The 24,000-nt window shown below is 35.5% G+C and overlaps 1 long non-coding RNA gene across 1 annotated transcript; it reads left to right on the top strand.

The window, feature by feature from the left end:
• The first annotated feature begins 5,762 nt into the window (after positions 1-5,762).
• On the top strand, positions 5,763-23,432 carry LOC147832459 (uncharacterized). Its single transcript, XR_015516471.1, has 2 exons — positions 5,763-5,864; positions 22,316-23,432. It is a non-coding gene; the product is annotated as an uncharacterized LOC147832459 (long non-coding RNA).
• The last annotated feature ends 568 nt before the right edge of the window (positions 23,433-24,000 follow it).

Genomic DNA, 24,000 nt, shown 5'->3' with positions numbered 1-24,000 from the left:
TTGTGTAATTGAGCCCAGCTAGCAAGGGCAGTGCTGAAGCTTCACTCCCCTAGCTTCCTCCTTCCTTATTCGCTTCCCATGCAGGAAGCACTGGTTCGATCGCAGCTCAGATTGAGTGGTTGAATGACGGACCAGTTGGACTATGATAAATTTAAAAACTATTAAATACCGTTTTTTTTTTTTTTTTTTTTTTCTAGTCATAGGTGGTGTAACATGCCTTATATGTAAAAAAAAAAAAAAAAAAAAAACTACAGTAATTGAGTCATTTGTTTATATTACTACTGTTGTATCGCTACACGAATGAGTTGGTCGGTTGTGAACATTTGACATTTTTGCTTTTGACATTTGACAAGTGCTTTCCCACACTTTATCCAGCAGAAGTGCCTATCGAGCTCTGATTTAGAAAGTTTCGAGTAACAGATCTTTTTCTGATACAATTGAGTTGAACAGTTCACTGGTTCAGAACCCTGCTGAAAATTCCAGCTTAAACCAGCCTAGGCTGGTTGGCGGGTTTTAGCTGGTCAACCAGGCTGGTTTTAGAGGGGTTTTGGCCACTTCCAGGCTGGTTTCCAGCCATTTCCAGCCTGGTCTTAGCTGGTCAAATGAAAATGACCAGCCAAATCCAGCTAAAACCAGCTTGACCAGCCTGGTTTAAGCTGGATATAGCTGGTTTTGGCTGGACTGCCAGCTTGGCTAGGCTGGTCAAGCTGGATTTAGCTGGTCATCTCCCAGCCTGACCAGCTAAGACCAGGCTGGAAATAGCTGGAAACCAGCCTGGAAGTGGCCAAAACCCCTCTAAAACCAGCCTGGTCGACCAGTTAAAACCAGCCAACTAGCCTAGGCTGGTTGAAGCTGGATTTTTCAGCAGGGAAGGCTTCATTTCACCATCACTACTTAATCCCATCACTAGCTTGGCTTTGGAAAACAAAACCCAGACTCACCAAAGAATGGGTTACACAAGACCCAACTAGAAATACCCACGAGAAACATGAGGACTATTTATAAAAAAAACAGTATTAAACACATGATATAACACAACCAATTAGCAACCGTGATACATAACCAAGACAACCAATGAGGAGCAAGACACATGACATAGCAAACCAATGAAATCGTACATCTTCAGACACGCAAATAGCACATAATGGAAACAGGAACAGGATGACAACATAGACTACAAAATAAAAGACACAACCTTACACACCAAACAAAACAACATGTTGTTTAAGCAAAGAAAATAAAATCATATAATGTATAATTATCTGTAGATATCCACAATGAAATGTTGTATTTGGAGAGAAAAAAAAACAGAAAAATCACTGACTGGAATTATACAGTGGAAGTATGAAATCACCTGAAGTAAGTAAACACATACATGTATAAAAAGATGCCTTAAAACTAACGCTGAACTTAGAGAATGGAAAGTGTGAAAAGTCTGTAAGCGCATGTGTGTGTCTGTGTATTTCCAGCACTTTATTTTATATCCTAATGAAGAGACTAAAACATATGGAGAGTAATTAAAACAAAGCTGATGGAGGCCTATACTTCAGCAGTTTTTTTTAAACAATAATGAAGTTTTGAAGAAAATACATGTATAGTTTCAGCATTCAACCCTCTCCCTCTTTTTCTATGCCTCTCGACAAGCAAGTTAAATATATTCAAACAGAAAATATTTTACAGAAATATGATCTTACCTACAGCAATTCTTCATCACTGTGTGGAATTAATCTTTCTGGCAATAACTACACTATGTAATAATAATAATTTTGCCCTTTTGGTCAAAATATTGAGCTGCAAGCACCATTAGCGACTTTGTTTGTCGATAGAGGTGAATTAACAAATGCTTATGATATTGATAGGAGACTAATGCAGTTATTATTAGATATTTTTAACAAGATTTGTTAAATATTTCTACTTGTAAAGAAAAGTCTGTGCAATTATCAGTTGTTGGTTTAGTTTTAGCAGACATCCTGCATCAAAACAAGCCCTTTTTGCAGTGTCTCTTTACTGGGTCATACTGAGAAAAACTGCGTAAAAGCTTTTAACACTCTGTGACTGAGCTATACTCTTACTAATACCTTCCCGTTCCAGTCCTTTCAGAGAAGAAACTGGAGATTGTCTCACCATTTATGAATCAAACTAAATTCCTGTTGTTGGTAAAGTAGCACTTCAGTGATTGAAGTCAGAGTTGCTAACTGATTCCAGCACTTTCTTCTTCTTTGTTCCTAAGTGCCATTTACTGCTGCTTGTTCTCCACGAGAGCACTTCACTTTAATAAAACCAGGCTTTTAATAGTATTCACTTTAAGGCACAGCTTAAATGAGATTAATGCCGTCTGCGTTTGTGCAAACCTCGGAAGTCAATCAATTTGATGGGTTTGGTTTCTATATGGAGGGAGTCTGTACGATGTAAACTGAATTTAATAGAGAGCAATCACTGTAAAACACAATACTATAGGATAATGATAATAAATCAGATGGTTAATGTTAAGGGCATGAGGTTGTATGGGCATGCATCTTTGTAGGATTTTTAAAATTTATAAAACAATAAACCTCCTTTAACTAATTTTATATAAGGTAAAACACATTTCTTATTTTTGTTTTATATGTAAAATAAGCTATACGTGTATAATCCAGCTGTTATTTTTTGTTGTTGTTCAAATCAGTGTGTATTTCTTCAATTCTACTGCCATCCACTGGCACCACATAACTTTACATGTATATTGGCACAGTTTTCAGTTGAGCTTTAAGTGTCTGCCTAAAGAACCCCACAATTATTCTTAAAATGGAAATTCCCAAGTAATTGTACTTGCTGTTCTCATACTGTTCCATACATTAAAAGGCTTGTTCACACAATAACAATAATTATAAAGATAACCATAATAATAACTATGTTAGTGTTCACACAGTGGATGATAACAGTCTGCATTCGCTGCAGTAATATAGACTGTCACATTTAAATGGATAGTTCACCCAAAAATGAACATTCTGTCATCGTTTACTCACCCTTTTTCCAAACCCATGAGGTTGTTTTTTTTATGTTGTACAAAGAAGGAGATAGTTTGAAGCTAACCAGCAGCCGTTACATTTTGTAGAATAATTTTCTTTTATGGATGTCAATGACCTCTGCTTTGCAACTCAACTTTCTTCTAAATATTTCTTTCTTTCTTTCTTTTTTTGTAAGAGAAGACTGGATTTTTATTTCGGGGTAAAGTAATATTTTAAATACTCGAAATTTAAGATCGAACAAAGTGGCAGAAATGTACCAGGTCTGACAAGATGATTAGGAGGAGGAGTTATGAATTACCATGAAGACAAATGGGGATAAACTGAAACCTTGGTTAGACTGAATAGATTATAGATTCATACTCATGCGAATTCGGCAGACCCACAGAGCAAACTCGTGTATTAAAGTTGGCACTAATATTTGAATAATCAATTCTAATGCATGTTTTTGTTGCATTTACATGGTTTTGACCACTAGATGTTATGTGGTTTTAAATCATTTGACCAGTGAATCATTTATGCAAAGCAACTGGTTTGATTGATGCTTTGAAAAGCTTCATTGCAATAATTACATGTTTCTGCAATCCAAAGTTCAAGTCCAGTTAACTCTTACCTGCAAAATTGCATCACATGATTTTTTGAGACCAATCGAACATCAAAATGTGTACCTCTCTCTGAAGAAAAAAAATTGCTCAAAAATATTGAGCAATTGCTCGCTTAATCAATGTCTAATCATCTTGGTTTATACTCTTTTTCAGACCTGAAATTTACAACTCCTAAAGCGCGGGACAATCAGAACTGTGACATTCAAAGATCATTCTAATATTCAGTTTTGGTGTTCAAGAAACATTTATTATTATCGTTTTTATTTATAGTTAACATTTTTGGATAACATTTTTGAGCCCCGTGTTCACGGGGGTTTCCTTAGGTGCTCCAGTTTTCCCCGACAGTCCAAAGACATGCGCTATAGGTGAAATTTTCTCCACCACTGGGTTGCTAGAAGGGCATCCGCCGCATAAAACATATGCTAGTGTAATTGGTGGTTCATTCCACTGTAGTGACCCCTGATAAATCAGGGACTAAGCCAAAGTATAGTGAGTGATATATACATATATATACTGTATATATATATATATATATATATATATATATATATATATATATATATATATATATATATATATATATATATATATATATATACATACACACACACACACACACACACACACACTACCTAATGTTAGTCTTGTCACTTATACAAGTTTTACGAACAACAAATAATTAACTTGACTTCTAGTTGATCATTTGGTATCAGAAGTGGCAAATGCCTCTGGATTACGCTTACATTACATAAAACAAATATGATCATTCCTTGATTTTTTTATTAACTAGGACAGTAAGGCCTGACTTTGCTGAAACGAAAGTCTTGTCATGTAACAGAAATATTGTACATTATGGAATATAAAGCCATGGTGCAGTGGAAAAGAATTAATATTGTTTATGACTGCCATGAGCTTGGAGGACTGCATCCATACATCTCTGCAATGACTCAAATCACTTATTAATAAAGTCATCTGGAATAGCAAAGAAAGCTTCTTGCAGGACTGCCAGAGTTCATCACGATTCTTTGGATTCATCTTCAATGCCTCCTCCTTCATCTTACCCCAGACATTCTCAATAATGTTCATGTCTGGAGACTGGGCTGGCCAATCCTGGAGCACCTTGATTGTCTTTGCTTTCAGGAGCTTTGATGTTCAGACTGAAGTATGAGAAGGAGTGCTATCCTAGCGGAAGAATTTGCCTTCTCTTGTGGTTTGTAATGTAATGGGCAGCACAAATGTCTTAATATCTCAGGCTGTTGATGTTGCCATCCTCTGCAGATCGCTCACACGCCCCCATACAGAATGTAAACCCAAACCATGATTTTTCCTTCACCAAACTTGACTGATTTCTGTGAGAATCTTGGGTCCATGCGGGTTCCAATAGGTCTTCTGCAGTATTCGTAATGATGGGGATGCAGTTCAACAGATGATTCATCAGAAAAATCGGCCTTTTAGAAGTCAAGTTATTATTTTTTGCTCTTATAACTGGGATCGAAAACAATTGTCTTCAAATTTTTATTTTATTTTAGCATTATCAGTATTATTTGATCAAAAGAAAAGCATTCAATATAAGAGATACATTTTCAACAATGTAGAAATATTTACGTAATTTTAAATTGAAAAATGTTTTGAACAATTGAATCTGAGAAAATTGAATAAATGTTCTCGTTGAACACAGAATTAGTTGTTTGAGTCACCAAACTGAATTTTGACGTCAATCAGTGAATGAAACAATGATCTACTTAAACACAGCACTTATTAATTCCCAGTGGAATCAGAGTGAGAACATTAGTTTTGGGGTTAAACTATTTCTTTGAAAGCAAGTAATCCGCTTGTCCCCTATGTGTTCATACCATGGTGATCACCAAAGTAGAGTTTAGAGAAGAAAGCCCACTGTCACCTCCCAGACTATTAGATTAACACAACACTTCAATTCCAGAGCACAGTTAATGCCGGAACTTATTTAAAGGACTCTGAGCCATTAGCTGTGATAATGCTGCATCTCCTGCTAGTTTCATTCTCGGCTTTGATGAAGCCACTGAGCTGTTTACGGGATGTTATGGTCTGGATGAAGAAACTCAAGGTGAAGGAGGGGAAAGGAGGTCTGTTAGCATGCGCCATTAGACTGACACCAGTGCATTAGAGCATTAGCATATGTGTGTGTGTTTAGCGTGTGTTTGTTTGTGTAGGCTGAGATAGAGACAGATGAAGAGGAAAGGTGGGCGAAGATCGGCTCTTTTAACTGTTCCCATCGGTAAGATTGTTTCTTTAAAACCTCAATTGTTTTCCTTGACAGCAATGAGATTAAGCCAAGAGTAAATGGAGACTTTTTGCCTCGCGTCTAGTACTTGTCAGATTTTTTCTCCTGAGGAAAAGATGCTAGTAATCTCTTGTTTTCAAGAGTTTCTGAAGAAATCCCAAATACTATCAAGGAGATGGTGGATTTTAAATGTGCAAAGTCAGGTAAAGAGATTTTTTGTAATGCAGAAAATATGAATGGAATTGTAGAACTCGGTCACTAATATTGAATTCTGGAATGTTGGAATGTCATAGAATTTTTCTAAAAAGGGTTAAAGGACCTGTGAAATAAAAAAATAGATGTTAGTTTCAGTCTGTTAGCTTTAAGGATGTCTATTAGCTAGTGTGTGACAATTTGCATTTATTAAATACAAAACTGATATAAACATCCAAAGTTTGCAGTTTGTCACTTCCTCCTAAATGGATCAACAATTTATTTTTACGTCATCTCATACTTCAGTTTCTCATCAAATCTTGACTAATCAAATGCTCTGTAGTATGTGACATGCCCCACCCCCTTCAGGATGCTTCTCATTTGCTTTACATTTGATGTGCTTGATCTCAATCACTCTCACTGGCAAAGCTGTGATAAAAACAATGCTATTTGTCTGTTTTTTAAAGGGAAGGACACTACACTCTCTTAATTTTTCGGTTGAGATTACATGATACAACAAACACAAAAATGCACATTTTAAACCACTTCACGGGACCTTTAATAAATGAAAAACTAGAACAGCAAAATCCTGATAGGAATTTATTTATTTTATTTATTTATTAATTTTTTTATTTATCAATTAGTTTTTTTTCTTTCATACTTAATTAATTATATATATATATATATATATATATATATATATATATATATATATATATATATATATATATATATATATATATATGTGTGTGTGTGTGTGTGTATATATATATATATATGTATATATATATATATATATATATATATATATATATGTATATATATATATATAAATATATGTGTGTGTATGTATATGTATATGTATGTATATATGTGTGTGTGTGTGTGTGTGTGTATATGTGTATATATTTTTTTTCTTTCTTTCTTTCTTTTTAATTATATTACTTTTATTTATTTTTACTATTTTCATTTTATTTTTAGTTTTTATTGTTTTTTACAATTCTTTTTCTTATTTCTGTATTTTTTTACTTTTATTTATGTATTTATTTATTTATTTGCAGCTCGAATCAGCTACCTTCTTGCTGTGAGGCAAACATGCAAGTAAAGTAGTTTTGAAATGTTAAGTTGCGTAAATTTGGTTATATAAAATAGACAATAATTTAAATTTTTTTTAAATTGTATAACCATTAAAATCGAGTGGAAAATCTAAAAAACAAAAGAACTCTTTCTTTGATTATGAAAAAAATTTAAGCCATTAAATTAGAGTCAAGAAAAATGGTATTCAGGAAAAAAATAATAATAATAATGATAATAAAATACCTATAAAATCAAGGTCTGAATTTTACTTGAAAGATATGGGCAGGTGAAATTTTTCAAGTATTATCATTTGCTAAATTTTTACTGTGTCGTCAACTTACCATACCTTTTTTTCTTGACATTGATTGCCTGATTTCTGTAGGAAAATGAACAAATCTTAATGTATGTTTGACAGATATTTTAAGACACTTTAAAAAAAAATAAATAAATAAAAAGCTGATTACCACATAATAAGTTTGTGTTGTGACAACATAAAGTATTTAAATAAACTTACTATTTTCTTACAAATTGAAGTTGATTAAACATAAAACAATTAAGTTGTCACCCAAAAAACTCAAGAATTGTGTTGTTTTAGCTCATTTTAAAAAAGTGTGTGTATCAAGTGCGAACAATTCCACAGAGAACAGAGTGCATAAAAACAGTGATCTTTTTTTTTTTCGTGTCATGTTCAGTTTATCAAATGTGTCTTGGTAGACTGCATTACTCAGCTCATTACAAAATTAAGCTGACCTGTGTGTTTCTTAACTTGCTCAATTTGTTAGTGGAATCACACTGAAAAATTTCCACTGCCAGTGTTTTACATGATCACATTCTTACACCACTCTGCTGTTTTCTGAATCCGATCCATCGTCTGAAAAGTAATTTGGTTTCAGGATTAGCATATGGCACAACGGCCAAAAGGAGTTCAATATTAGTCTCATGATCTCTGAAAAAGCAGGGCTGATAATGCCATGTGGAAATAAGCATTGCGAGCTTGACTTATATATGACTATTTTAGGCCTATCCAGCACACACACTCTCTTCATCAGGTGAATGCAGCAGAGTTTGAGTCGATTGTTCCTCCAGCTCCAGGTCAAGATGAGGCGACCTCATTAGTGAGTGCCGTTCATAACCTACTGTACGAGAATTAATAAACAGACTAGAAAGTGAGAACGAGACCACAATAGCTTGACAATGAGAGTCACTTTCTTTAAAAGAAGTAGTGGAGAAAGCGGTGAGGTCATAGCATGGTGGCTAAGCTCCTGAATTTTATTAGATTATTCAAAAACATCATAACTTAGTACTTTTGAGAAGTAGTTAAGGTATGTACACACACAAAAAAAAGTGTACACTAAGATTTAAAGGTTTATTTGTTCGTTTTGTTCGTTCGTTCAGCTGGTAAGTGTAAAATTAAAAGGCAAAGATATCTATATTGTTAAAAAATATATTTAAATGTTGTTCTTTTCAGTACACCCTATTTTGAAATTGAATTTTTGTAACTCTCAGTGAATATAGGTAATTTATTTCGGTGCAATTGAACTAAACAGATTTATTGAACAGATATATTTATTAAAATAATATTTTAGTCACCGAGCATCTTTAGAAAAAGATGAATAATACATTAAAATTCATGTGAAATATTTGGGAAAATATTACCAAAATTACCAAATATTACCAAAATTACCAACTACAAAATTTCATCAAAATTGTATACACTTTTTTGTTTCTCTTGAATTTTGCTCTTTTTACATTTTTTATTCACAGTTTTTACAGATGCCAGGACACATTTCTCAGAACTTAGGTCCAGGGGCGGACTGGCAATCTGGCAATTCTGGCAAATGCCAGAAGGGCCGGACCAATTTTGAAATCTGGGCCGGTCAGTTTTTTTTTAGTATGTATTGTTTTTAAGTACAGACACCTTTCATCTCTTGCTAGATGTGATATTATGATGATGATGATAATAAAAATAATAATAATAATAAATGTTAAGCATTTGGCCCAATCGGCAACTGCCACCTCGTTTCAACATGGGCCGACCCAATCCAAGGTTACCCGGACATAATCAAAATCTGGCATGAATGTCATATTATTTCACCATCTTTACACCAAAATAAATAGTGAATGTGCGTGTCCGTGGATGGGGCTGTGTCGTTGTGGTAATGTGGGCTGGTGTGGCAACAGTGCCAGGGCTGAATTTTCGTCCCAGTCCGGCCCTGCTTAGGTCACTTTTGCAAAACTCTTCACACAATTCTCCTAACCGACTTTCAGCTTGACAAAACAGTTCCTTTCACATTCAAAATGCACTAAAACTACCAAAACACTTTATTCAGGTTAAATAAACTCATTTTTCCTGAACACTGCAGAATTCCACAATATTTTATGTTGTATATTTATTAAATATGTGTAAGTATTTCCTAAATACAAGAATTTGTAGTGGCGCAGTAGTTAGTGCTGTTGCCTCGCAGCAAGAAGGTTGCTGGTTCGAGCCTCGGCTGGGTCAGTTGGCGTTTCTGTGTGGAGTTTGCATGTTCTCCCTGCGTTCGAGTGAATTTCCTCCGGGTCCTCCGGTTTTCCCCACAGTCGAAAGACATGCGGTACAGGTGAATTGGATAGGCTAAATTGTCCGTAGTGAATGAGTGTGTATGGATGATTCCCAGAGATGGGTTGCAGCTGGAAGGGCATCCGCTGCGTAAAAACATGCTGGATAAGTTGGCGGTTCATTCCGCTGTGGCGACCCTGGATTAATAAGGGACTAAACCGAAAAGAAAATAAATGAATGAAGAATTTGTATACACACCATCCACTGATAGAGATGCAATAGTAATGCTAATCGGGCTGGTTAAACTGCATTTTTAGATTTGAAATATGTCTCAATAAAATATTGCTGTTGAATTTTTGCTGTCTTATTCAGTTTTGCATTATGTTATTGGTTTGAACATACGTTTAACAGTTTTGAAAACAGTATGTAAGCACCTGCAAAATGTACTTTACGTACAAAGTACAGTAAGTACAGTACGTACAGTTGTTGTGTCTGAGTGAGAAAAGAATTGATGAAATTTGAAAGATGTAGTCATTGGATGCATTTTGTGCCAAAACAACGAGAAATAATCCTCAGTTTAGCCCACATAAACTTCTGTTGTTCTCACTGTGTGAAGAGTTTTGCAAAAGTGACCTAAGTATTGAGAAATGTGTCCTAGCGTCTGTAAAAAGCTGTAAAATTTTTCCTTGAAATATCAATTTAAAATATATAAGCTCTTTTCTAACTTTTCTAAAAATAAAATATAAAGTTATTTTGTTAGACTAGCTCTAGATTTGGCTTCAGTACTGACTAACTATTGTACACTACCTGACAAAAGTCTTGTCGCCTATCCAATTTTCAGGAACAACGAATGATAACTTGATTACTAGTTGAACATTTGATATCAGAAGTGGCTTATATGAAAGGCAAAGGCCTCTAGATTATGTTTATTCTACCAAAATAAAATATGATCATGACTTGATTTTTTATTATTTAATTAGGACAGTAAGGTCTGACTTACTTAGACAAAAGTCTTGTCACTTAACAGAAATAATGTACAGTATTGAATATAAAGTCATGGTGCAGAGGAAAAATAATTAATATTGTGTATGACTGCCATGAACTTGGAGGACTGCATCCAAAGAAAGCGTTCTTGCAGGACTCCCAGAGTTCATCAAGACTTTGGACTCATCTTCAATGCCTCTTCCTCCGTCTTATCCCAGACATGCTCAATAATGTTCATGTCTGGTGATTGGGCTGGCCAATCCTGCAGCACCTTGACCTTCTTTGCTTTCAGGAACTTTGATGTGGAGGCTGAAGTATGAGAGAGCGATTTCCTGCTGAAGAATTGGTTTGTAATTTTATGGGCAGCACAAATGTCTTGATACCTCAGGCTGTTGATGTTGCCATCCACTCTGCAGATCTCTCACATGCCCCCATACTGAATTTAACCCCAAACCATGATTTTCCTTCACCAAACTTGACTTCAATGAGAATCTTGGGTCCATGTGAGTCCTAATAGGTCTTTTGCAGTATTTGTGATGATTTGGATACAGTTCAACAGACCGGAAATGTCTACCTTCTGCCACTTTTCCAAATGATCAACTGGAAGTCAAGTTATTATTTGTTGTTTTACAACTGGGATCGATGTCAAGACTTTTTGCCAGGTAGTGTATATGCACAAATATAATATTGTAAAGCTGCCTATAGAAAAATATTAATTTAAATGAGAGACTTGAGAGGGGTGTACTCGTATATGATGATCACTGTACATGCATACATGGATATATTGCTATTTTTATCAAATAAACCCAGCATGGGTAAGCATGAGATATATATTTACACAGCAAATTCAGTAATTAATTGAGTCATTATGTGACATAAATTATGTTTTAATTACCGAGTGATTTGAGGGATCAATCATGCTTGTCAGTTATTGCACAAATGAACGTGCGACATACTTAATTTGATATCTTCATTCAGCTTTACTGTCAGTTTCAAGATTTTGTAGGTCAGGGTAAATGCAGCACTAAATCATGGTTAAACATGACACATTGGAACATTTTGACTGAATTTGAGACATGTAGCATTGCAACTGCCACTGTATTTTACTTGATTGATATTGTGTATGGTCGGTCAATGCTAGGATTGAGCTGTTTGATGAAGTGGACAACGTACAGTATATCATGTTACCGAACAACTGAGGCAATTATAATAATGAATCAAAAACTTGAGCCAGAGCGGCCTCTCATTTGTTTGCCACAACATTCATCAGTCTGTCTCTGCCTGTCTGTCTATCTCTGTCTTTCCCTTTGCGCCAAGAAGCAACAAAAGATGATTGATCTGCCAGGCTCCCCGATGGCTGGCGGCTCAGCGGCGGCATCACATGCTCGGTGGACGATGGCGGTGAGCTCTATTGTCTTACCGTGATGCGGCTAAATGAGTCTCTTTATCAAAGCACACACGGTGCCTCTGGATCCGCTTAATTGAGACGCACAGCGTTTGTCCGGAGCCAAACTCCACGAATCGCTATTGATCGCCGGCGTCTTGTTTATGTCACATTTGACTGAGCGTGATCAATGCTGTCCCTGCACTGTAATTGATCACCGATAGCCAGTCACCTGTATTGATTGAGACTCATTCTGGCTGGAATAATAGCTGCCAAGCCTCACGGGAGGAGGAATTCTGCACAACTCTGCTTTTTATTTTGTTTGTCCATTCCCATTACATCTGTTTTGTTGTTTTACGAGCTAAAGTGATAGTTCACACGCTCAGAATAAAAATTCCATGTCGTTTCAAATATTTTTCTGTGTTCTGTTGAATAGTTGTTTCTTTTCTATTCAATTCAATGCTCATATTTACCCTTTTTCCACAAAGGCAGTTTCAGTGTTTGTTTAGAGCCAGAGTAGTTCCTTCTTAATGCTTCATTCCAGTCACCGTCTGAAGTAGGAATTTCAGCAGTCAAATGTTTCACTTTTGACCTTGTCACAGTCATTACAGTCATATTTTCACTCTTTGAGGTGTGAATATTTAATAGCATTTCTTGTTATTGTGCTGATTATAGTTAAAACCAAAATAGAAAATGCTTGTTGTCCTTTAAATCCAGTTGACAAACACACAAAGGACATTTATATGTTACTCTATAGAGCTTAAATCTCAAAAATATCAAAAGAGATAAATATTTACACAGCAAATTCAATAATTAATTGACTTATTATGTGACATAAATTATTATTAATTCATAATTAATGAACCAGCTTTGAACAAGTACCCAGTTCATGCTGATGGAAAAAGGCAAAAGCCACTTTTCCACTGTCATGGCAGTACATGCCTGGGCCAGTAGTGTTTCCATAGTAACTTCCAGGTCCTGACAGGGCCTTGCTGGGGCTTCCCTAGAGCCAATGGCCAGGATTTTCATCCCTGTTGAATGCCTTGAGGCTAGCTTGGGCTTTGGGCCAAATAAGAGGCAAAGGTGGAGTCAGATAGAGAGGGTCTGTGGCAGGATAACAGACGGGGGCCTGTTTCAGTTAGGAGGTTTTACAAACTCTGAGTTTAAACTTGAACTCTGAGTTAATTTACCAAGCGATTTAAAAACTCAGAATAGCGGATCTGAGTTAGGTCAATCAACTCAGAGTTAAGTGCGCACACCGCAACTATATAAAGGCATTATCAATGGATTGCAGATATTACGAGTGAATGGCAACATCTTAAAAAGGAGATCACCATTTCTTTCTCCAGCTGAACTTGATGTGCTAATGCAAAGTTATATCAAATATGAGCATATATTTTTGAAAAAAAGCAACTCCACTGCATCAGTGAAACAGAGACAGCGTGGGAAAACAGCTTACAAGTTAATGCGAAATTTTACATTTAAAATATTAAAATATTGAAGTATAATAAAATATTTATATAATATTATGTGTGACGTTTATAAAATTTTTACATGCGTTCCCACTTTTATACAAGTTGATCAGTTTTAATTAGGGATGTAACGGTATCAAAATTTCACGATACGGTAAAACCTCGGTATGAATGGCACGGTACGGTATTGAATCATTTAAAGGAAAAACAAAACTATTGAAGAGACTCAAAAAAAGTGCTAGAATGTTCAGGTTACCTCAGCACTGAACAGATCAATGACATTCACACAGGAACTTAAATTATTCAATTTTAATAACAAAAAATATTAAACCATGTAAAAAAAATAACACCACTCGAAAGGACAAGCCATGAGTGAGATAGAGGTCTCTTGGTTGTCAATGTCTCCATCAATCTGAGCAGTATGCTGTGTTCTGCTGTCCCCTTGACTAAAAGAATCCCCATCATGTTAGTCGTATTCCCAGACTTGTATTTCAGCACAGTCTGGCAGTGCCTGCATAACCTTTTTTCTGTCACCTTTTCTTCTTTCTTGTTTCTTTTTAGAGAGAAACTGAAATGCTTCCACACATCTGATTTAAAACCCGCTTTAGGTTCGACCATTTTTAGCTCTTTTTCTTTGCCACTACTAGCAGCGCCTTTCATTTCTGCATTGCTGGATCTGTAGCGACAACAGACCGCAAAGGATGATGGCCACACCTGGGCTGATGAAAATTGTAGTTTCCGCTACCTCCCATTTGCTCCATTCGCCTGAGCAAACTTTTCACCAAAAGACCTATGATTTTATTGAGTCACAACCACGGTAATATTGAAAGAAATTGCTATTGCGGTATGATGGTATTTACAATATTGTGACATCCCTAGTTTAATACATTTAAAAGTGCACGTGTCTCTGCCTTTTTTATTGATCAAGGGATGGAGGTTGATATGACATTTAGAATGTAAGCAGAACTAAACATTACTAAACAATAGTAAACAGTACATGTCCTGTCGAAGGTCAGTGAGTTTAAGCTAATTGTTTATTAAAAAGGACAAGCCATTCTTGTACATGACTTTGTTCTTTGTGTGACTGAAATGTAGTCAATAGATATGTTTCCATCCAAATATATTAATTAAATTTATGTGCAAAACTGGAATAACGCATAAAAGATGTGCGAATAAAGCAGCGTTTCCATCCAACGAGTCAAAGAGAACAAATCGTCACTTCCTGATTAAACGGGCGCCAAATATCAACAATAAAAACAGAATTTACTGCAGTAGAAGAAGCTGCGTCAATCTTTTCTTTATTTAATAAATGTACTTGCGCCTGAGAAGACAATGCTGATGCACAATGAACAATGAACGTGTGGTGGTGTTTGAAGCCATGAGACACGGAGAACAGACGCTCTTGACACGCTCCAGACTCTCTGGAGGTCATTAATAATATATTAACAGTTATACTGAAATGGTCAAGGCGTTTTAGAATGAACGACAATCGAAACAACATTTAAGATGTTTTACAGTGTGCTCAGCCTGCGGGTTTGTCCATTCACACACATTTTCATCATCATATGATCTCTTATAACAAGCATTTTATTAATGAACATACTGTAATTTGTTCAGTAAAAGTGTTTCCATCATAGTTAAGGTGGATCTTTTCTATCAAATAAAAGTTTATCCTACTCGGTTAAAAAAAATTATGTGCATCATGACGCTGCCATCAATCATTTTTATTTGCATCTCCAAAATGAGCATTAAAATCAGTGGGTGGAAACGTAAGGCTAGGGCGAGAAATACCGTTTTTAAAAAAAGGGGAGGAGACCGACAGAAACTCAGAGTTTAGAGAATAAAACCTGCTCCTGACCAGGTTAGTTTCACAGAGCAAGTTATCACAGTAACTGACTCTGAGTTAAAGTTACCTCTCTTTCAGAAATAGGCTTACCCTGCTTTTTCCAGTTTATCAAACCTGCCATTTTGAAACGAAAAACCCAGAGTTTCTCTCATTTCAGGGTTAAAATACTCTGACTTTTCACTTACTTCCTTTCTGAAACGGGCCTCAGGGCTCTAAACAGCAGATTGATACAGTATAAAGCCATTAAGATTCACAATGGTCAGACCGGTGCTGACAGAAAAAAGGTTTCTACGATTTGATATTTTGGATGATGAGTTGGGTCATCGCCCCTATTTTAGTGAAAGAGCACTTGCGACACGGTGCTAACTAATGTTACAGTTGGTAAGTAAACGAAAATAATGATGAAAATACATTTGTGTATATAAGTCAACATAGGTTCATTGTGAATAAGTACCTCTGTCTACATTTCTGGAGAGCACAAATCATGTAGCCAAAGGTTTAGTAACTCACGCTACATTTCATCTTTAAAATGAATGCTACGGTATGACTGCGCTGAAGTCTTCTGTACCTTTTACTGCTACTAACTGACCATTTACCTCAATGTAGATGGCTTTTTCGTTGTTACCAGTTTGCCCAGTAGCTCGCCACTTACACTGTTGGACTTGGGACATGGAGCTGAGTTGCTTGCGTTGATGGGGTTAGTGTCTGGTGAAGAACGGTTCCAGAAAACAAAATACATGCAAACAAAAACAAAAATAATGATTAAATAATGCGGCCGAGACTGCTTTTCTTTTTCAAGATTGCTTTTGAAAACACTATCGGTTTGGTTTAGGGAAAGGGTAGGTTGGTCAGTCGGTCAACGGTCGACTGAAGTGTATATTGCACGCTCTGGTGGATTATTGTGAGAAGAGAATAGGCGAGATAAATTTGAGATCATCAAAGAGTGTACAATGTGGCCTCTGATGGATTTACAAAAACAAAAACTGTGAGCACACATACCTCTAGTACCTTATGTTTCGCTGTCCTCAGAAATGTAGACCTATCTGTAATGAGTCTGGATTGATATAAGTGGATATATCATCAGTTGTGACATTATTGTTCGAAGAAATACAGAAAAAGAAATTCTGAAACAAAGCAATGTTTCAGAATGTGTTGTTGTTGTTTTTAATTTACAAATAAATACAATCACTGGCATCTGGTTACTGTACACATATTCATGAGAGAAGTTTAAATACAGTCATATCTTAAAGGTTTAGTTCTCCAAAAACAAAACGACTGTTATTAAATACTCCTCAGCATGTTCTTACAAACCCCTGAGACCTTTGTTCATCTAAATAATGTATTTTAAATGGCATACTGTAATGTTTTTCAGTCATTTTAGCTAAAATCATGGGGTGGAGAATGTGACAGTATGCTTTTATCTGGCATTCATATGCTCCTTACATAACCACTTTAATTTTTGTCCTTGATGCTCTTCTTGCTTTTTCATCTAATTTTCAGAACTCTATCAGCTTTACTGCTGATAGTCCATCTGTGAAATTCTCTCCGTTTGGTCACTCATTCATTCTCTCTGTGTGTATGTGTGTGTGTGTGTGTGTGTGGACTAGTCCCAGTCCATCCATCTCTGTCTCGCTCTTTCCATTCTGTCCACCATCATCCATCTTTTTCTCCCCATGTGCTCCAGCTTTATCCTGCCAGCACCTCCTATAATTCATTCTTTTTCATGTCTTTTTTAAGCCTGTTCTCATTCACATCTTTAGGTTTAAGTATATGTGACATTTCTACTCATTTACTTTCTGAAATCATGCATTTTAATGCCACCGTTCTAATGTGATAAGATTTTAATAAGCTATTTAATGCCTTGCAGATGAACACAAACATACAACGAACAAAACTCTTTTTATTAACTTGCATTAAGTGTAAAAAGCTATTTGTCAATGTTTGATCAGGTTAACTAATGCATTGATATTATCTCTGAGAGATTGATATTATCACTGTTTGTTTCATATTGGATCCACATATATAAAACATGTTGCTTATAATATTGCTATATATAAATGTCTGACAAATTGATATTAACAATAGGCTAATTACATTGAATATAAACCAATTCATATTTTTTACACAAGAACAAATGACATCTTGATTATACTACATGCAAATAGTGATTCTTTTCGCACAAATTATAAATAGATGTAGGCCTGTTTTGAATGTGTTCTGAAGGTAAAATAGAGATTGAGAGAATGTAAATATTGTGCACTTTAGAATCACATATGTGAGCATAAGAGCATACCTAAAGAAATATATATGAATATTAATGAGATAAACAATTTTTTTTCCTCTAGTCTCTCCTGTCATCCCCTCTAGATGTTCAATGCTCCATCAAACCATTCTATATGGCAGGCCGTTTTAACATTTAATCTGTATAAATGTGTATAAACCAGTCTAGTCTCTTATTTTCATGCTAATAGTACTTTTTTTAGACTACCTATTCATAATTTATTTATTTATTAGCTACTACAGCATATTTCTTACACACTTGTATACTTCTTTTTTTATTACTACCTTTTTATAGATTATTGATTTTATAGATTGTCCTTATTCATTAGCAACTAGTGTTTATCTTTAGATACTAGTACTGTATTATTGAATCCAAATTAGTTCTTACTATGCATTAAATACTTGGGTCCCACTTTATATTAAGTGTCCTTAACTACTATGTACTTGCATCAAAAAATAAATACAATGTACTTACTGTGTTTATAATGTATTTGAGAACACTTGTGGTGCTTTTGAGTTGGGATAGGTGTGGTTATGAACAGGTTTGGTGGTATGGGTATGTTTAAGGGTGGGTTAAGGTGTAAGGGATGGTCAACAGTGTATTTACAAATGTAATTACAAAAGTTAATTAAAGATGTAATTACACATGTATTTAATCAAACATAAGTACACAGTAAATACATGTATTTACACAATAAGTACATTGTAACAAACTATTAACTCCTGTGTAAGTACTTATTAGTTAAGGCCACTTAATAAAAAGCAGGGCCAATACTTGTATATTTTTATTAATTACCTGTTCATTGGGTACTAGTACCTATTAAATGGACACACATACATATTTTCTAAGGGACTAGCTATATATATTTTTTTACAAATGGTATATAAATAAGCAATATCACATGGGTAGCAGTGTGATGTGGTTGTATATGGGCACTGATGGAAGGCCTGCGTTGGCTCGAGGCCACAGGTCGAGTGCCTTAGTGTCTCTTCAGTGACGATATACAGTCATATCGCACTGGTACTAATGTGATACTGTGTTTATACAACAGTTCTTTGGCATATCTGTGTGTATAAAAAGAAAATCAAACATGGAGTCTCAAAAATCTGTTTGCACAAGGAATTACTTTCCTCCGCCAGTCATTCCCATCTGCAGCTGATCGTCAATACAGCAGAAACTGTTGCTACTTCACAAATGTAACTTTAGAGCTAGTATTTGAATGATTCTCTTGCATAATGTCTACGATTATGACATAACAGTTGATTTTGCTTGCATTTTAAGATTATATGGCTGAACGGCATGAAATGCTATCACTCTACAGAGATTTCCCAGTGTTTCTCTGTTGCAAATGGGATTTCACAATGATTAACCCCGAAAAAGCCTAAGCAAAGCAAACGCTACCAGATTACAATGATATAAATACAGCAGTACACAAAAAACAAAAGAAAGAGATCGACTTAGAATATCACTCACTAGGTCTGTGACAATTTGTATAGCTGTAGTTCAAAACTTATGATGTTTTTCTTCCCTATGGACTTACTATGTGGTCTATGTCGCCATCTTGTGACGGAATGTCATTTGTCTTTGCTCTGCTCACTATGACAAACTAATGGTTGCTGACACACTGAATCTCTGAAACTATAAATATTTAAAATAGGCACTATCCTTGTAAATAAACTGCATAGTTGCAATCTAAACAACTACATTCTCAGCTAAAAAAGCCTCGAACGTGCATTACGTTGTCCAACAGCTGCAATATTTGTCAAACTGTAGTGAGTCTATTGATGTGCTGTCACTCTATGTGGGCGGAGTAATACACAAGAATGAAGAGGCTGCACAAGTTCTGATATTGCAGAATATTGCATGGATATGAAAGCAAAGAAGGTCAAGGGGCTCCAGCATTGGCCAGCCCAGTCACCAAACATGAACATTATTGAGCATGTCTTGGGTAAGATGAAGTAGAAGATATTGAAGATAAATCCAAAGAGTCTTGATGAACTCTGGGAGTCCTGCAATAATGCTTTCTTTGCCATTCCAGATGACTTTATTAATACGTTTTTTGAGTCATTGCAGAGATGTATGGATGCAGTTCTCCAAGCCCATGGGATTCGTACAATTAATTCCTTTTCCACTGCACCATGACTTTATATTCTATACTGGACGTTATTTATGTTAAGTGACAAGACTTTTGTCTAAGTTAGGTCAGACCTTACTGACCTAATAAAATAATTAAAAATCAAGGCATGATCATATTTTATTATGGTAAAATAAGCGTAATCTAGAGCCCTTTGCCTTTCATATGAGCCACTTTTGATACCAAATGATCAACAAATGTCAAGTTATTATTTGTTGTTCCTAAAACTTGGATAGGCGACAAGACTTTTGTCAGGAAGTATATAATGAACACATACACTTACTAAATAAATGCCAGTATATTTTTTAAAGGTAAAAAACCCAGTACTTACAGAAAAAGATGCTAGAATCTAAAAACAAGCACGACTACCATGAAAATTAAAATGTTAAAACTGCTTGCCATACCATTTATGTGAAAAGCCAATTAAAATCCATCCAGGCTTCCTACGTGGACCTCAAGGGTCACTCCGTAAACACAGGCCATTTCTTCAGTTCTGCTCTTTTTCTGTTCCTCCTCTCCCTCCCCCATTAAATTTCTACATCTCTTTCTCTGTCTGCAGTTCATTTTTTTCCCTCTCAGCCTCACTCTTTCCATCAATGTCATGTTTGTGGAGTGTATTACGATAAACAAGGCACACTGTTCAGTTGTTTTGTATCATGTCAACCTGTCTCCTTCCCTTCCAGAGCTCCCATTAAAAAAACACAGGCTGTTGCCATGGGAACACACTACAGACTAGTTAGTGAGTAATCTGAAAACCAGGCTGATTCAAGCATTCACAAATAACATCGTAAAACACAAAGATACAAGAGATTTATAGAATTGATAGTTACTAGCAAATAATAAACATGATGCACTGTTATTTGAATATTGCAGTGTTATAACAGTTACAGTATAGATGTTAATTCAGTTTTCAATGTCAGCCTTTGAAAATGGCACATTAATAGACTTTTTCCCATCAAAAATGCATTAAAATAAAGCAAACATGATAGCAAATGTACAGTTAAGTACATTTAAGTCAGAATTATTAGCCCCCTTTTGATTTTTTTTTATTTTGATTTTTTTGTTTTTAAATGTTTCCCAAATGATGTTTAACAGAGCAAGGACATTTTCACAGTATGTCTGATAATATTTTTTCTTCTGGAGAACACCCCAATTGATTATAACTGCAAATCTCATCACTAGCATGTTGTTAGGACACAAGGTAATAATGTAACCTGCTCACCTAATGTTTACAGACATGATATTTATTTTATTTGCCAAGTAATAACCTAATGTGGAACTCTGAACCTGCGTCTCATTTCGGAGTCTGGTACTGTCCACCAGAGGTCGCATTTCAGTCATGAGTGCATGCTTTGAAAACCTTCCTGACTGAATTAATGAAATACACTGTTTTCCAACAAGGCAACCTGTGGTGCTAGAATATAATTGACTAAACTAGTGGGTTAAAGATCAAAACAACAAACAGTGTTTCGGCACGGAATGCCCATTTTCAAAGCATAATATCTGACTTCAGCATTGTTTTTCAGACAAACAAAAATGTTTGCTTAAGATTTTTCTTAAATATCTGCAAACATATTATGGTATTTTTATTTAGAAGAGTCAAAAACTTACAAAGAGCACCTTTAAGGCATTTCAGGTAGTATATAAACAATAGGTACTAATATAGAGAATAAGGTCAATTATACCCCATCGTCTTTCTCCTAACCCCAACCACTCTCTTTGTGCATTCATGTGAAGGGGTAGGGGTGTCCCAGTTCTCTTTAGAGTGAAGGTCTAGAGCTAACGGGAAGGGTTAGATAGCCCTTTGAACTGAGATTTTTCAGGACCACAGTTGAAACAAAGGAGTAAGAAAATGGCATTGTTTTAAATCAGTAAATGTTTTTATATATTCATAAGGCCGTTCGTGTTTTGCCGTCATGCTTAAAAAAATGAAAACCACTATATTTTGCTATCTATAATCCCTAATAATAACTCCTGTATAGCAGTCCCATAACATTCTGTCACTCGATGACACTCAAATACCCTGTCAAAAAGTCTAGTGGCTAGGAATGAGCTTTTTACAGTGTCTGCTATAATGTTAATGTTGTTTTTTTGTGTGTTTATATAGATAAATATGGAAACTGTGTAAATGCACAGTATAGTTGCAATCTTATATTGCCACATTATATCGTTATGATAACATAATATATCCCTTCAGTGATTTCCTGAAAATAAATACCAAAATAATAAAGCAACTGAAACAACTGCAGCAGTCGCGATCATAGATCTCATATATCGATGACATATGATGATGTGTGCAGGTGCTGTACTTGTGTCCCATTTCTTAGGGGTAAACTTTGAAGCACTTGCCCTTCACATTCTGTTTCAAGGGCCAAGGAGAAGGGCTAGGGGTACAAAAATAGAATTGGGTTTGGGCCTTACTGTTTTGAAGTAACTTTGTGATTTTCAGCGTCAGATTTAGTTTCTCTGAACAAGTCGTAAAAGTGTCATGAAGTTTTAGAAAACAGTTTTTCAAAATATCGTGTTTGTCTTTCAGGTGCACCTTCAGCATTGTGCCACCCTGGAAGTGTAAGAATTCACGGCTGTTCCTCGCCTGATGCAAGTCGAGATCAAGAAATGTTCTCACACCCTCCTCTCGAGCTCACACTCCTCAAGCAAGACTAATCCCCACTGAACTCGCAGAATTCCTCATATTCCAGGATCCCCCCCACCCGGTAAAACCCACAGCCACACACTCACACAAACACACACGCACACACCGTCCCTCGAGTGGCACTAATCCTCCTCTTCTCCTGGTTTCATCTCTCTTCTCGCCTCTCCTGTTTTTCTGATCTGTCACTACCGGAGCAAAACTAATCTTACCCCCATCCACTTCCTGTGCTGCACATCACTCTCTCTCTCTCCGCACCCTTATCTCTCCGTTTCCCTCTCTCTCTCCGCTCTCACAGTAGGAGTGATATTCCAGACACATTCACCTCTATTGAGTCACACATTTACATTATACAGAAGACTTTTATTGGTTATAGAGGCCGGACTAGACCCTTTTATATGCTTGTATGCTGCAGAAGTTCTCAAAGAAATGGCATTAGCTTTCATTTCTGTAGATGTATATTAATCTTTCCATGCCACTGTTGACCTAAACAGCTTATGTACCTGTCATGCATTTGTCATCTTTGGTTAAACATCAAAGTAAGTTCACCTTTGCGTTTGTTTTTTTTTTTTAAGCACTTCACGTGTCTCTGTGACTGCTTTACTTTTCTGTTGGTAATGGATTTGCACCAGTCTGTTGCACTAAACCACCTGAAAAGCAATCGTAATTGACACTTTTCAATATGCCAGGTTAAAATCGATGGTTGTTGACGATGAAAGGTTAAGTTTTGGCATATTTTTATGGTGCTTAAAATGTTAAACAAATGCTTTACTTGCAGTGGCCTGTTTGAATTATTGTAAACATTTATTTTAGCTTCTTTTATTCACACTATGACAGTAGGGGAAATTATTTGAAGTCATTTTTCTTTTTTCTTTTTTTTTTTTAGCAAGTTTGTTTCTGATGTATACCATTGAAGGGTTTTACTCATCAAGGCTGAATTTATTTGATCAAAAATACACATATATTATGAATTACTACATTTATTAAATATATTTTCAAATTTAATTCATTTCTGTTATAGCAGTTTTTTTATTATTATTTCATTAATTTGCAGAACAGTGTATTTATAAATTCATTTTATTTTTTTTATTTTTTTTTTCTCTGTCTGTCTAAATATAAAAGGTCATGCTGAATTTAGTGTATCCTTGCTGCTGGTTTAGATCTGTGCTGAGAAAGAGCATTGTCACCCCATCTGCCACCCTGGCACTGGTATAAAATCTAAATCAGTTCCCTTAGCCAATTTACAGAGATGCATTATTGTAATGAAATAAAAATGCCATATACAGTTGAAGTCAGAATTATTAGCCCCACTTTGAATTTTAATTTTTTATTTTTTTCATCTCTAATGATGTTCGTTTAAAAGATCAAGGAAGTTTTCCTTCAAACTATCATTATATAATGACTTGCCTAATTACCCTAACCTGCCTAGTTAACCTAATTAACCTAGTTTAACTTTTAAATGTGACTTTAAGCTGTATAGAAGTATCTTGAAAAATAGCTAGTCAAATATTATGTGCTGTCATCATGGCAAAGATAAAATAAATCAGTTATTAGAACGAAAAATGAAAATA

Source organism: Danio rerio, chromosome 19, assembly GCF_052040795.2.
Source record: "Danio rerio strain M-AB ecotype USA chromosome 19, GRCz13ab, whole genome shotgun sequence".
NCBI lineage: Eukaryota > Metazoa > Chordata > Actinopteri > Cypriniformes > Danionidae > Danio > Danio rerio.
This window is presented reverse-complemented; position numbering and strand designations above follow the sequence as displayed.